Source organism: Poromitra crassiceps (assembly GCF_964638095.1).
Source record: "Poromitra crassiceps genome assembly, chromosome: 2".
Classification (NCBI taxonomy): Eukaryota; Metazoa; Chordata; class Actinopteri; order Beryciformes; family Melamphaidae; genus Poromitra; species Poromitra crassiceps.
This window is the reverse complement of record NC_139624.1, coordinates 85,773,343-85,788,342: the sequence shown is the minus strand read 5'-3', so window position 1 is coordinate 85,788,342 and position 15,000 is coordinate 85,773,343.

Sequence of the window (15,000 nt, the reverse complement as noted above, 5' to 3'; positions counted from 1 at the left end):
GTGTCCATAAAATAGAATTGGCTGCACAAAACACCCTTAAATCTTCTCCATAAGGTTAAACATTTTAAGGAAAACATAAGCAGAAGATTTAAGGGTATTTTGTGCAGCCGATTCTATTTTATGGACACCTTAACTCAGACCCTAAGGGAGATCTTAACCTAAGGTGTGCAACTGGGCCCAGATGTTTTCATTTATTGTAAGATGATGATGATGATGATGATGATGATAATAATAATAATAATATTACTAGTGCAGTGCCCGTTCCCCAGTTCAAAGTCGATCAGACGGACAGTCCTGGAGATACGTGAAAGCCGTGATTTTATTGGTCGGAGTTCCCAGCAGCGCACCTGCCAAGGTTGAAGTCAATCGGACGAATGGTTCTCGAGATAAACCGCTTTTTGTGTTGCCAGTAGGTGGTGCAATGCTGAATTGCACGAAATCCGGCACTCCTCAACAATGACATGACTTGTTAATATGGAGATTTGTTTGTAGTGAAGAGTGTGAATGAAGGCATCTTGTTTGTTTTGGAGACAGTTAGAGACAGCACTCTGCCTGTCTGGGCTGCCATCTCCTCTGACCTGTGGGATGAGTGGCGGCCATGATCAGTGCAGCAGATCATGTGACGTGTTGGGGAGCTCTCCGCAGGCAGAGAGCGGCTGAGTGTTAAGACTAATTGGCCGCGACCTACAGCGAGTCTCGTCTTCTTAGAAGACTTCTCTCCTCTTCTGCCTTTGAGTCACTTTTGGTTACCCGGGAGACGGAAGTAGCAAGCACCAGCTAGAACTGTGGAAGAGAAAAGGGGAACTACAAAAACAATATGCACAGTTTGTTAGTGTTGTTGTTGATCGGTTTATGATACAGTTAGTGTTCCAGATATAGAGATTCCAATCAGATGTTCATTTCATGAGCCTGTGTGAAGTACTAAAAAGTCTCTGATGAAATATTGATTGTTTGCTGGGGTGAGAAATTGTTATTGTGAAGAACATTCAAGTTCTACTGTAGCCTCTGGTGCGACTTTGACCAAGTTTGCCTTTCAACGATACGCTTTTCTTGGTAAAATCAACAAAATCTATTCTAGATGATACAGCAATTTCCAGGACGTGTTGCTGGTTATATTTTAAGAAAGATTATTCTATGGTGTTTCTGTCTTGATATATCGTGCATCCTGGAGCAAAGCAAGGAGAGAGGGAGTTTACGGCCTAGACTCAAACCTACAGTATGAAAGCATAGCAACTCAGCACGCTACAACACTTAATATTCTTATTGTTAGATATGATTTTGACCAGAATTCCTTGACTGTCTGTATTGTAGAGATAACAGTAAAACTATGATCAAAATAGTCATTCTTCTACATTTAATAATTGTGTTGACTTCTTGTAAATGAAGATGATTTTTTTTCTTTCTCTTATTTTCTGATTTCTCCACATTTTTCCCCAATTATACTTGGCCAATTTATCCCCATGCTGCCCTATTGGCTGCCCTGGTCGCTGCTCCACCCTCTGCCGATCTGGGGAGAGCCGAGACTAGCACCATGCTTCCTCCGACACATGTGCAGTTGCCAGCCGCTTCTTTTCACCTGACAGGGGAAGCTTCACTGGTAGGACCTAGCACGTGGGAGGATCACGCTATTACCACCAGTTCCCTTCCACCCTGACCAGGCGCCCCGACCGACCAGAGGAGGTGCTAGTGCAGCAACCAGGACACATTCGGGTTCCCACCCTCAGGCACAGCCAATCATGCCTGTATGGACGCCTGACCAAGCTGGAGGTAACACGTGGATACGAACCTGCGACCCTCGTGTTGGTAGGCAGAGAATCTACTGCTACACACTACCCGGATGCCCGTTGCTTGTTATATTTGAGAAAGATTATTGTGCGTCCCGGAGCACACCAAGAAAGCAAGGAGAGAGGGAGTTTGGCTGAGACTCAAACCTACAGTACGAAAGCATAGCAACTCACATCTTGTAAATTAAGTAATGGTGAAGTGTAACAATCAATCCAGTTGCTGTGGACCCCCTGGAACCTCCTCAAGGACCCCTGGTTGTCCCCAGACCCCACATTGAGAACCATTGTGCTACAACACTGCCTACCCCGTGCTTATGTTTGTGTTGTAGGCCCTCTTTACCATGCCTACCCCGTGCTTATGTTTGTGTTGTAGGCCCTCTTTACCATGCCTACCCCGTGCTTATGTTTGTGTTGTAGGCCCTCTTTACCAGTAAATGATTCAATGTGAAGCACTTCTGTACAGCTTGTTGTACCTTCAGTGATTCAGTGTGTGAAACTGAATGAGCGTTACCGTCAGTGATGACTCATGATATGGTTGGGAGCGGGGAGGGGGGCTCTGAGACGGAATGTAGGAAAGAAACAACCAATCCCCGTAGGCTCGGAAAACACCTTAATCTACCTTAATCCTCAAGAGAGAGGTGCACATCCCCCACATGGACCCACCAAATGTGTGGCTTTCCAAATCCCTCAGACCTTATTTCACCACTGGTGTAGCCCTACAAAGTAGGCCTTTGTGTTGATTCTATAGGAGATGCTCACATGGGCAGTTAAGGTTAATGGATAACACATTTAATGAGTCTTTCAAAGTTTACACTGAGACACTGAGCGGCAGAAGGGTCCTCTAACATCCTCAACCCTTTTCATATCAAATATCCCTCATTGACACATTAGGGCCACTGACCCCCATTTGCTGAGATTTCATCTCTTGGACCCCTAATTTTTAGGGGGGAGGCATTTTTGCCTTTATTGGATAGAACAGTAGATTGACAGGAAAGGTGGTCCATAGGCCGACCGACCATAGGAGGTGCTAGTGCAATGACCAGGACACATACTCCCAATCCGGCTTCCCACCCTCAGGCATAGCCAATACAGTGTTTCCCCTACCATTCTACAGGCCTGGCGGGCCCGCCAGGGCAACGACGCCCCCGCCAGGCCAGATTTCTTTTTGCAAAATAATAATAATAATTAAAAAAAAAAAATCTTCTGCTCTTCCCAAAATTTCAATAAACCTTTATGGCATATTGTTACAATACAACAATACTGGTGTTGACAGTGGACAGTAATATAAGATGCCAAATCATTCAAAACAATAAGCATTTTGCTTTTAGGAGCATTGTGCCGAATCCAAAACATGTCAACATGTGTCGTTGCCTGTGAAGCGCACATCCCATAATACAACTGTTCGCATCGCATCCCATAATAGTATGATGATACTTGGGATGCCATTGCGAACATAGATGCGAACAGGTTGGCGTCGCCAGCGAGGGCCCCCACCATTGCGGTCGGGAGTACGTTTCGAAATCCATCCAGGCCTGAAAATGTTTCTAGGGGAAACACTGCAATAGTGCCTGTATGGATGCCCGACCAAGCCGGAGGTAACACATGGATACGAACCTGCGACCCTTGTGTTGGTAGGCAGGGAATCTACCACTACACTACCCGGATGCCCCCAGGACATATACCTTTAATTTGGCTTCCCACCCGCAGACACGGCCAATTGTGCCTGTATGGACGCCCGACCAAGCCGGAGGTAACATGGGTGCTTGAACCTGTGACACTCATGTTGATAGGCAGGGAATCTACCGCTGGTTCGCTGCACTACCCAGATGTTATATATGTAAGGGATAATGTATATTGAGGCGGTGATTACGGGGGAAATAATGACCGACAGGTGGATTGAGCCCGACGCGCCAGCGGAGGGCTTAATCGTTCACCTGAAGGTCATTATTTCCCAGTAATCACCGCCTCAATATACATTATCCCGCTTAGAACACGGCCTACAACTAAATCATTCAATAATCTGACAAAAATAATTATTCAAATAGATTTTTTAATAGCGTTTTCAACGACAAAGCGGTTTCATTCGTAATTGGCACACAAGACACCACAGCTGCAACTGGTTGGCCTAATTAGTAGTGTCTTGCTGATAAAAAGCTCTTATCAACTGATTAATCCAGGTGTGGCAGAGAAGCGGTCGGTTGTCGAGAAATAATGACCGGTGAATATTGTTGATTGACCAATCAGAATCGAGTATTCAAGAGAGCCGTGTTCTAAATATATATATATTTCAACACCAACTTCATTAAAGAGCATAAAGACACTCTGGTCCGCCCTATCACCCACCTGGTCAATCTGTCCATTAAACATGCAGTGGTTCCCTTGGTCTGGAAGATGGCAGTAGTTACCCCAATTTTTAAAGCTGGGAAGAAAACTGATATGTCTAATTATAGACCGATAAGTATTTTACCGATCATCTCAAAAATAGCTGAGAAATGGGTTGCTAAGCTTTTGGTTGAACATCTCAGCAACGAACACCCTCTGCTGCATCCCATGCAATTTGGTTTTCGGGCCCATCACTCGACCGAGACGGCCATTTCTTTTCTAGTTGGAAAAAATCAAGGGGCTTCTAGACCGCAATGCTTGTGTCGGTGCTGTCTTTTTAGATTTAAAGAGAGCATTTGATACGGTGAACCACCAAGTCCTTCTGTCCAGACTAACTCACTTTAACTTCTCCAATCATGCACTGAACTGGTTTAAATCTTATTTAGCCAACAGAACACAATGTGTAATGGTAGATGGGGCCAAGTCCTCCTATTTAAAGTGTCCAGTGGGCATTCCCCAAGGGTCGGTCCTTGGACCACTTCTTTTCTCATTATTTATTAATAACTTGCCATATTTCTGTTGAAATCTGCACTCCCAGATGTATGCGGATGATGCAATAATTTTCACCCCTGCCAAAAACATCGCGGAGGCCTCTCGCCTCCTAACATCCACTGCATCTGAGGTACAGAATTGGCTTTCCAAATCCTGCCTTTTGTTAAACACCAAGAAAACGGTTTGCATGATGTTCACCAAACGTCCTCATGCAGCAACCCGCTCGAATGTTTTCTTCAATGATGTTGAACTGGAATTAGTATCAGAATTGAAATACCTAGGTATGATATTAGACCCCACACTGACCTTTAAGAACCAGGTTAAAAAGGTTGCTAACTTGGTAAAATTCAACCTGCTCAACTTCAAACACATTAGACACAGCATGTCTGTAGGTTCTGCCAGGACATTCTTACATGCTATGATATTTTCTCACCTGGACTACTGTGTGACCAGCTGGTCTCTCACATGCACATCCACACTCAAACCACTTGAGTCACTCTATAAGAGAGCACTAAAAGTATTTGATAAAAAAACCCGCTCCTACCACTATTGTAACATCCTGGTCAAACACAACTTACTAAGTTTCAATAACTTCATTTCCTTTAAATATGCATGCACCATTTTCAAGGTACTAAATGGCCTTGCCCCTTCCCCGCTAAATGAGTACATCAATCAGAGACCTGTATCTGGATCCACAACCAGAACCACCAGAGCCTCAATTAGAGGCAATTGTGTTATCCCATACAGGCGCACCACCTTTGGCCAGACAGTTCTGTCTGTCAAGGGTGGCAAACTCTGGAACACAATTCCATCCGCCATAAGGGAATGTCCAACACTAGGCATGTTTAAGGGTCAAGTGAAGAGATGGCTGAAGTCCACTCAACTATGTACACATCACTAGGGTATAGAACAGTATGTTTATACTGTATGGATATGTGTGTTGTATCTCTGTATTTTTTATTTTTTTCTCTTATATCTGTTTGAGTAAGTCTTCTATGTAGATCTTACTTTTTAGCTGTATGTTGATCCCAAACTCAGGTTTTAGTATCAGACTGTATATTCCTGTATATTTTGTACTTTGCACTTTTCACTTAGCCATGTAGAGCTCTAACTCAGGTTCTCAGTATCTGATTGTATTTCTCTGCATACTTGCACTTTGCATTGTGTTTACATTTTAAATATGATTTTGTTGAACTATGTTACTTTTTACCGCTATCAGGACTATTTCTCTGCATACTTGCACTTTGTATTGTGTTTACATTTTAAATATGTTTTTGTTGCACTGTTACTTTTTACCCCTATCAGGACTCTAAGCCTGTATCATCTGGCAGGGGGACTAACAATGGAAATCAGTCTTGTGACTGCAATTGTCGTGCATTTACTTTTTTTTTTAAATGTTCATTAATGTACACCTGTCCCCTATCGAAAAAAAAAAAAAAAAAAAATGTCCCTTGGACACAAATCTATGAATATTTGTATTGTTCCTATGTTTTTGTCCAGAATTCCATGGTCTCTATTGTAGTTAGAGAGAGAACCATTGTAGTGAAACTATGATCAAAATACTAATTCTTCTACATTCTCTAATCGTGTTAACTTACTATAAGTAAGTTGATGGTGAAGTGTTACATTTCATCAGTTTGCTCATGGTCCCCGGAGCCCACGTTTGGAACCACTGCTCGAACATACCGTATTTAATTTAAGTTTACTCCTTGCAGGACCGAATATCAACTCCAATCCTGTTTCCTGGCTAAAATGTAGCTGTTGCGGCACTGCAGGCAGATTCTGTACTGTCTCCATCAACAGCACATTACAGTGAGCCCAACCTATATTGGCTTCAGGCCAGCTCATTGGGAGCTAGTTGTTTCTAACCCGTGCCCCAGTTTAATAACAACCTTCAGAGAGAGAAGTCAGTTAATGACAGAAATACCACAGGGGCACTCAGACAACCCACACCAAGCCTAGCACCCGGGCCCCGGGGTCTCCACTGACTCAATCACTCCCCCTCGCTGATAGCCTCTCCTTTAACCCTCCATGGACCATAAGCAGCTGTACCGGAGCATGTGTGATTTTTGGACAAATGTATGACATTTCCATAAGCGCCCATCCGCCACCGTCCACAACTTACAACCCCCTCAACCCCAAACAGGCATTCTCCCCTGCTGCCTCCTGATACAAATGAAACTACAGTTCCCTGCTGCCTCCTGGTACAAATGAAACTACCGTTTCTTGCTGCCTCCTGGTACAAATGAAACTACCGTTTCTTGCTGCCTCCTGTCCTGGTCTATGCTCCTGGTACAAATGGAACCACAGTTCCCAGCTGCCTCCTGGTAGAAATGAAACTACAGTTACCTGCTGCCTCCTGGTACGAATGAAACTACAGTTCCCTGCTGCCTCCTGGTACGAATTAAACTACAGTTCCCTGCTGCCTCCTGGTACGAATGAAACTACCGTTTCTTGCTGCCTCCTGATACAAATGAAACTACAGTTCCCTGCTGCCTCCTGGTAGAAATTAAACTACAGTTCCCTGCTGCCTCCTGGTACAAATGAAACTACAGTTCCCTGCTGCCTCCGGGTACAAATTAAACTACAGTTCCCTGCTGCCTCCTGGTAAAAATGGAACCACAGTTCCCTGCTGCCTCCTGGTAAAAATGAAACTACAGTTCCCTGCTGCCTCCTGGTACAAAGGAAACTACAGTTCCCTGCTGCCTCCTGGTACGAATGAAACTACAGTTCCCTGCTGCCTCCTGGTACGAATGAAACTACCGTTTCTTGCTGCCTTCTGGTACAAATGAAACTACAGATCCCTGCTGCCTCCTGGTACAAATGAAACTACCGTTTCTTGCTGCCTCCTGGTACAAATGAAACTACAGTTGCCTGCTGCCTCCTGGTACAAATGAAACTACCGTTTCTTGCTGCCTCCTGGTACAAATGAAACTACCGTTTCTTGCTGCCTCCTGGTACAAATGAAACTACAGTTCCCTGCTGCCTCCTGGTACAAATGAAACTACCGTTTCTTGCTGCCTCCGGGTACAAATGAAACTACAGTTCCCTGCTGCCTCCTGGTACAAATGAAACTACCGTTTCTTGCTGCCTCCTGTCCTGGTCTATGCTCCTGGTACAAATGGAACCACAGTTCCCAGCTGCCTCCTGGTAGAAATGAAACTACAGTTCCCTGCTGCCTCCTGGTATGAATGAAACTACAGTTCCCTGCTGCCTCCTGGTACGAATGAAACTACCGTTTCTTGCTGCCTCCTGATACAAATGAAACTACAGTTCCCTGCTGCCTCCTGGTAGAAATTAAACTACAGTTCCCTGCTGCCTCCTGGTACAAATGAAACTACAGTTCCCTGCTGCCTCCGGGTACAAATTAAACTACAGTTCCTTGCTGCCTCCTGGTAAAAATGGAACCACAGTTCCCTGCTGCCTCCTGGTAAAAATGAAACTACAGTTCCCTGCTGCCTCCTGGTACAAAGGAAACTACAGTTCCCTGCTGCCTCCTGGTACAAATGGAACCACAGTTCCCTGCTGCCTCCTGGTAAAAATGAAACTACAGTTCCCTGCTGCCTCCTGGTACAAAGGAAACTACAGTTCCCTGCTGCCTCCTCGTACAAATGGAACCACAGTTCCCTGCTGCCTCCTGGTAAAATGAAACTACAATTCCCTGCTGCCTCCTGGTACAAAGGAAACTACAGTTCCCTGCTGCCTCCTGGTACAAATGGAACCACAGTTCCCTGCTGCCTCCTGGTAAAAATGAAACTACAGTTCCCTGCTGCCTCCTGGTACAAATGGAACCACAGTTCCCTGCTGCCTCCTGGTAGAAATTAAACTACAGTTCCCTGCTGCCTCCTGGTAAAAATGAAACTACAGTTCCCTGCTGCCTCCTGGTAAAAATGAAACTACAGTTCCCTGCTGCCTCCTGGTAAAAATGAAACTACAGTTCCCTGCTGCCTCCTGGTAAAAATTAAACTACAGTTCCCTGCTGCATCCCGGTAAAAATTAAACTACAGTTCCCTGCTGCCTCCTGGTACAAATTAAACTACAGTTCCCTGCTGCCTCCTGGTAAAAATGAAACTACAGTTCCCTGCTGCCTCCTGGTACAAAGGAAACTACAGTTCCCTGCTGCCTCCTGGTAAAAATTTAACTACAGTTCCCTGCTGCCTCCTGGTACAAATGAAACTACAGTTCCCTGCTGCCTCCTGGTACAAATTAAACTACCGTTTCTTGCTGCCTCCGGGTACAAATGAAACTACAGTTCCCTGCTGCCTCCTGGTACAAATGAAACTACCGTTTCTTGCTGCCTCCTGTCCTGGTCTATGCTCCTGGTACAAATGGAACCACAGTTCCCAGCTGCCTCCTGGTAGAAATGAAACTACAGTTCCCTGCTGCCTCCTGGTATGAATGAAACTACAGTTCCCTGCTGCCTCCTGGTACGAATGAAACTACCGTTTCTTGCTGCCTCCTGATACAAATGAAACTACAGTTCCCTGCTGCCTCCTGGTAGAAATTAAACTACAGTTCCCTGCTGCCTCCTGGTACAAATGAAACTACAGTTCCCTGCTGCCTCCTGGTACAAATTAAACTACAGTTCCCTGCTGCCTCCTGGTACAAATGAAACTACAGTTCCCTGCTGCCTCCTGGTACAAATGAAACTACAGTTCCCTGCTGCCTCCTGGTACAAATTAAACTACAGTTCCCTGCTGCCTCCGGGTACAAATTAAACTACAGTTCCCTGCTGCCTCCTGGTAAAAATGGAACCACAGTTCCCTGCTGCCTCCTGGTAAAAATGAAACTACAGTTCCCTGCTGCCTCCTGGTACAAAGGAAACTACAGTTCCCTGCTGCCTCCTGGTACAAATGGAACCACAGTTCCCTGCTGCCTCCTGGTAAAAATGAAACTACAGTTCCCTGCTGCCTCCTGGTACAAAGGAAACTACAGTTCCCTGCTGCCTCCTGGTACAAATGGAACCACAGTTCCCTGCTGCCTCCTGGTAAAAATGAAACTACAGTTCCCTGCTGCCTCCTGGTAAAAATGAAACTACAGTTCCCTGCTGCCTCCTGGTAAAAATGAAACTACAGTTCCCTGCTGCCTCCTGGTACAAAGGAAACTACAGTTCCCTGCTGCCTCCTGGTACAAATGGAACCACAGTTCCCTGCTGCCTCCTGGTAAAAATTAAACTACAGTTCCCTGCTGCCTCCTGGTAAAAATGAAACTACAGTTCCCTGCTGCCTCCTGGTACAAATGAAACTACAGTTCCCTGCTGACTCCTGGTAAAAATGAAACTACAGTTCCCTGCTGCCTCCTGGTACAAAGGAAACTACAGTTCCCTGCTGCCTCCTGGTAAAAATGAAACTACAGTTCCCTGCTGCCTCCTGGTAAAAATGAAACTACAGTTCCCTGCTGCCTCCTGGTACAAAGGAAACTACAGTTCCCTGCTGCCTCCTGGTACAAAGGAAACTACAGTTCCCTGCTGCCTCCAGGTACAAATGGAACTACAGTTCCCTGCTGCCTCCTGGTACAAAGGAAACTACAGTTCCCTGCTGCCTCCTGGTACGAATGGAACTACAGTTCCCTGCTGCCTCCTGGTACGAATGGAACTACAGTTCCCTGCTGCCTCCTGGTACGAATGGAACTACAGTTCCCTGCTGCCTCCTGGTAAAAATGGAACTACAGTTCCCTGCTGCCTCCTGGTACAAATGGAACTACAGTTCCCTGCTGCCTCCTGGTACGAATGGAACTACAGTTCCCTGCTGCCTCCTGGTACGAATGGAACTACAGTTCCCTGCTGCCTCCTGGTACAAATGGAACTACAGTTCCCTGCTGCCTCCTGGTAAAAATGGAACTACAGTTCCCTGCTCCCTCCTGGTACAAATGGAACTACAGTTCCCTGCTGCCTCCTGGTACAAATGGAACTACAGTTCCCTGCTGCCTCCTGGTACAAATGGAACTACAGTTGGCTCTTTGGTGTATGGAAACATAGGCTTGATGCATGCAAGCCAAGGCTAGCCACCGATCTGTGCCACAGTGTCTTCACAGCTGTGGGTGGCAGTGCGTTTACTTCAATTTAGTCATTCAGGTCTTTTTTGTTCGTGCCAATTTCACATCATCTGTGCTTAGTAATCATCTTTCACAGTTTTTAGCTGAAGTCAAAATACTTGTGGTTGCCCCCCCCCCCCACCCCCTGTCTTAGTTTTGAAATGCAAATTGTGCCTGGATGGAGCCTGGATAGTATGTAGAGATCAGGGATTGCTATTTGATACGTAGACTTACTTTATGATCTATCACATCATACAGGCTTAATTGGGGAAGTCAAATTATATCCGTCCGTAACTGCTATGTTATTTAAAAGCTTTGAAACTAGTCCCCTCTATTTGCCTACTGTACAATCAGAAGTGGCTTAAAGGCTGGGAGCCATCCAGTCCACATAGAGGGTTTTCATTTACTCCCAGCATGCACACACACGCAAACACACACACACACGCACACACGCGCAAACACACATGCACACACACACACACACACACACACACACACACACACACACACACACACACACACACGTACACACACGCAAACACACATGCACACACGTCATATTGAGAGACTTAAGATATCGTTTCACCCACTAAAATCTATACGTAGTAGAGCATTTGAGCGTGTGTGTTTTTTTCAGTCATCCTTATTTAGGTTTGATGTAAGCCTGACTATTCTGAGTTTGTAAACATAGTAGAACTCAGCTAAAGGGTTGACGCGCAAGTATAATGTGACATTACACTAACCTGGCATTATCCTCATATTTAATCATATGGAAATGTCTCTGTCTTCTCTCTCTTGTCTCTCTCTCCTGCCAAAGCTGTAAAGACATTCAATAGTTCCCATGAGGTTCTTAGCACTTAGATTTGGGGAGGGACCTGCCCATTGGGACAGTATGTAGGTCAATCTGCTTCCCTCTTTCTCTAAAGCCATTCAGATATGTGCCAATTAATATTTCATATCTATACGATGATTGATGTCTGTCATCATGTCTAGAAGGTTTAATCCTTCTAATGGTCTCAAGCAGTAATGGGGGAAGTTGTCAAATCTTCTAGCATTTGTACATTTTGCATGTGTGTGTGTGTCTGAATCTCCCACACATACCATGCAGGTTCAAACAGAGCAGTAGATAAACTGTGGCAGTGTAAAGACCAAATGTGTCTTTCTATATTGGGAGTCGTCACTTCTGAAGGATATTATGATATCTGAGTGGCACAGCTAAGCTTGCGAGGCAGCGGGATCTGTGCGAGATCATGAGATTACGATCACAAGACAAATGCATCTTGCCACGCGCCAATCTATTGGTTTGAATGCGATCGAACCGCCAGTGGTTCAGACCAATCAGTGTCCAGAGGAAGCTACGGGCGGGCTTTAGGTGTGACGACAGCGAGAAGCAAGCCTGTGATAGACGGTGATAGATGGTTCATCCAATCACCTGCCAGGTATTTTTTCAAAGTGCCTGGCCTGCCCTTTGAAACGGTTTCCCGACCGACTCGTTCCCAGATAGTTATGTGAAAACAACCCATCTGGCAGCGTCAGGTTATGGCACAGCACCAATTGAGAGAGAAATGGTTGCCTGGACACTGCTGATCCTTTGCACACTGTAATGCATTTGGCTGGTGTTTAGTACTCAGCACGCCATGGCTCCCCTGTGCATTGTAACACATGTTCATAACACATGCTGGTGTTTAGTACTCAGCACGCCATGGCTCCCCTGTGCATTGTAACACATGTTCATAACACATGCTTGTGTTTAGTACTCAGCACACCATGGCTCCCCTGTGCATTGTAACACATGTTCATAACACATGCTTGTGTTTAGTACTCAGCACACCATGGCTCCCCTGTGCATTGTAACACATGTCCGTAACACATGCTGGTGTTTAGTACTCAGCACACCATGGCTCCCCTGTGCATTGTAACACATGTTCATAACACATGCTTGTGTTTAGTACTCAGCACACCATGGCTCCCCTGTGCATTGTAACACATGTTCATAACACATGCTTGTGTTTAGTACTCAGCACACCATGGCTCCCCTGTGCATTGTAACACATGTTCATAACACATGCTTGTGTTTAGTACTCAGCATGCCATGGCTCCCCTGTGCATTGTAACATATGTCCGTAACACATGCTGGTGTTTAGTACTCAGCATGCCATGGCTCCCCTGTGCATTGTAACATATGTCCATAACACATGCTGGTGTTTAGTACTCAGCACGCCATGGCTCCCCTGTGCATTGTAACACATGTCCGTAACACATGCTGGGTACTGCACTATATTACACAAGTGTCACAATCTCACAGGCCAGATGTGCAGCCTTCTGACTGCAACGTTAACAAGTTAGTGAGCATTACATAGGGCTGTGACCAGTTTGCAGGGCCACGGTTTACTGCCAATAGTCACTCTGTGTCAGTGTGCATCTACTCAATGTACATCCATAAATTCCATTATTATTATTAAATCCATTATTTGCCCTCATGTTTTAAAAATGGCCATAACGTCTCATAAAATCTGCCTTTTCTGCTCATGGCTCAGAACGGCTTGTTTTCACTGTGTCTGCCTGATGGTCTGCCCTACCAGCAATGATTCATACTTGAACGTGCTCTGTTGGCCGCGATAGCTGTGAAGTGCAGAGGAAATTGCTGTGGGTCAGAGAAGGGCTTGTTCCAAGCACTTTGTCAAAGGGGACTGGGAATGTTTTTGGTTCAGAGAGTGCATGCTTTGACAATGAGAAGTGGATTCAGCTTTGTTCAGCACTGAGACCTAGAAGAGCGGAGAGAAGTATCTGAAAACTAGCACCTCTGATCAGTCTCCTCTTCCTTGCTGTCTCTCCCAGCCACAACTTCTCAAATCTTTTGTCTTGTTACAGCTGATGTCTTCGGTGCAGCAGATCAGAACAACTCCACTGTGCATACACGCACGCGTGCACACGCATGCGCACACACACACACACACACACACACACACACACACACACACACACACACACACACACACACACACACACACACACACACACACACACACACACAGTCACACACACACACACACACACACACACACACACACACACACAGTCACACACACACACACACACACACACACACAGTCACACATACACACACACACACACACACACACACACACAGTCACACACACACACACACACACACACACACACACAGTCACACACACACACACACACACACACACACACACACACACACACACACACACACACACACACACAGTCACACATACACACACACACACACACACACACACACACACACACAGTAATCCTCCTCTCCTATGCGCTCTTTAATTCTCTGTAAATTCCAGCAGTGAGTGAAGGGCTTGGTGAGTTGTGTGGTGTGTGTGTGTGTGTGTGTGTGTGTGTGTGTGTGTGTGTGTGTGTGTGTGTGTGTGTGTGGTGTGTGCGTGTGCGTCTTTTCCAGCCTCTGCTAGCCTGAACATCTGATCACATGTGAAGTAGAGACTAGAGGGCTAGAGGGACCCAGTGAAGGGAGAGAGAGAGAGAATGATCAAGGGAGAAGAGAAAGAGGGAAAATAGGAGGAGGTGAAGGAAGCCTGTGATTGTGCGGGAGTGTGGCGCTCTGAGCGGTCAGCCGATGACGTGAAGCGCCACACGCGCACATCTGGAACGGCTTCAACAGCTGCACCTGAAGAGGAGAGTTTCTCTCTCTCTCTCTCTCTCTCTCTCTCTCTCTCTGCCTCATGTTTTTCTTTTTTTTCCTGTAATTTTTCTTTCTCACCCTCTCTCTCTCAATCTCCCTCACTCTCTCTGGTCTCCGCCTGCCCGAGCGCCGGAACAGTTACCCGCTGAGCATCAGCAATGAAGAGCGAGTGAAGCGAAACGGACGAGAAGAGGAGAGAGAGCAGGAGAGGACAGCAACATGGGGACAAATTAGTGGAAGGGCGAGGTAGGAGGAGAGAGAAGTTGACAACCGTATTATGGTCAAGTGAAGGAGAGTGGGAGCAAATTCACAGAGGAAGAGAGGGATGGAGTGAGAGGGAGAGTGAAAGATAGGGGAGGAGAGGGGGAGAGGGGATTAGAAACTTGGAATGCGCTGACACCGAAGACCTGACTGCGTGTTTGCATTTGGCACAGCGTGTCCTGCCACTCCACAGGTTTATCCACTCACACACACACACACACACACACACACACACACACACACACACACACACACACACACACACACACACACACACACACACACACACACACACTTGCCACTGTTTGCCTTGGAGGATGATCCCAGGAGGCCATGCCAGGAGAAGAG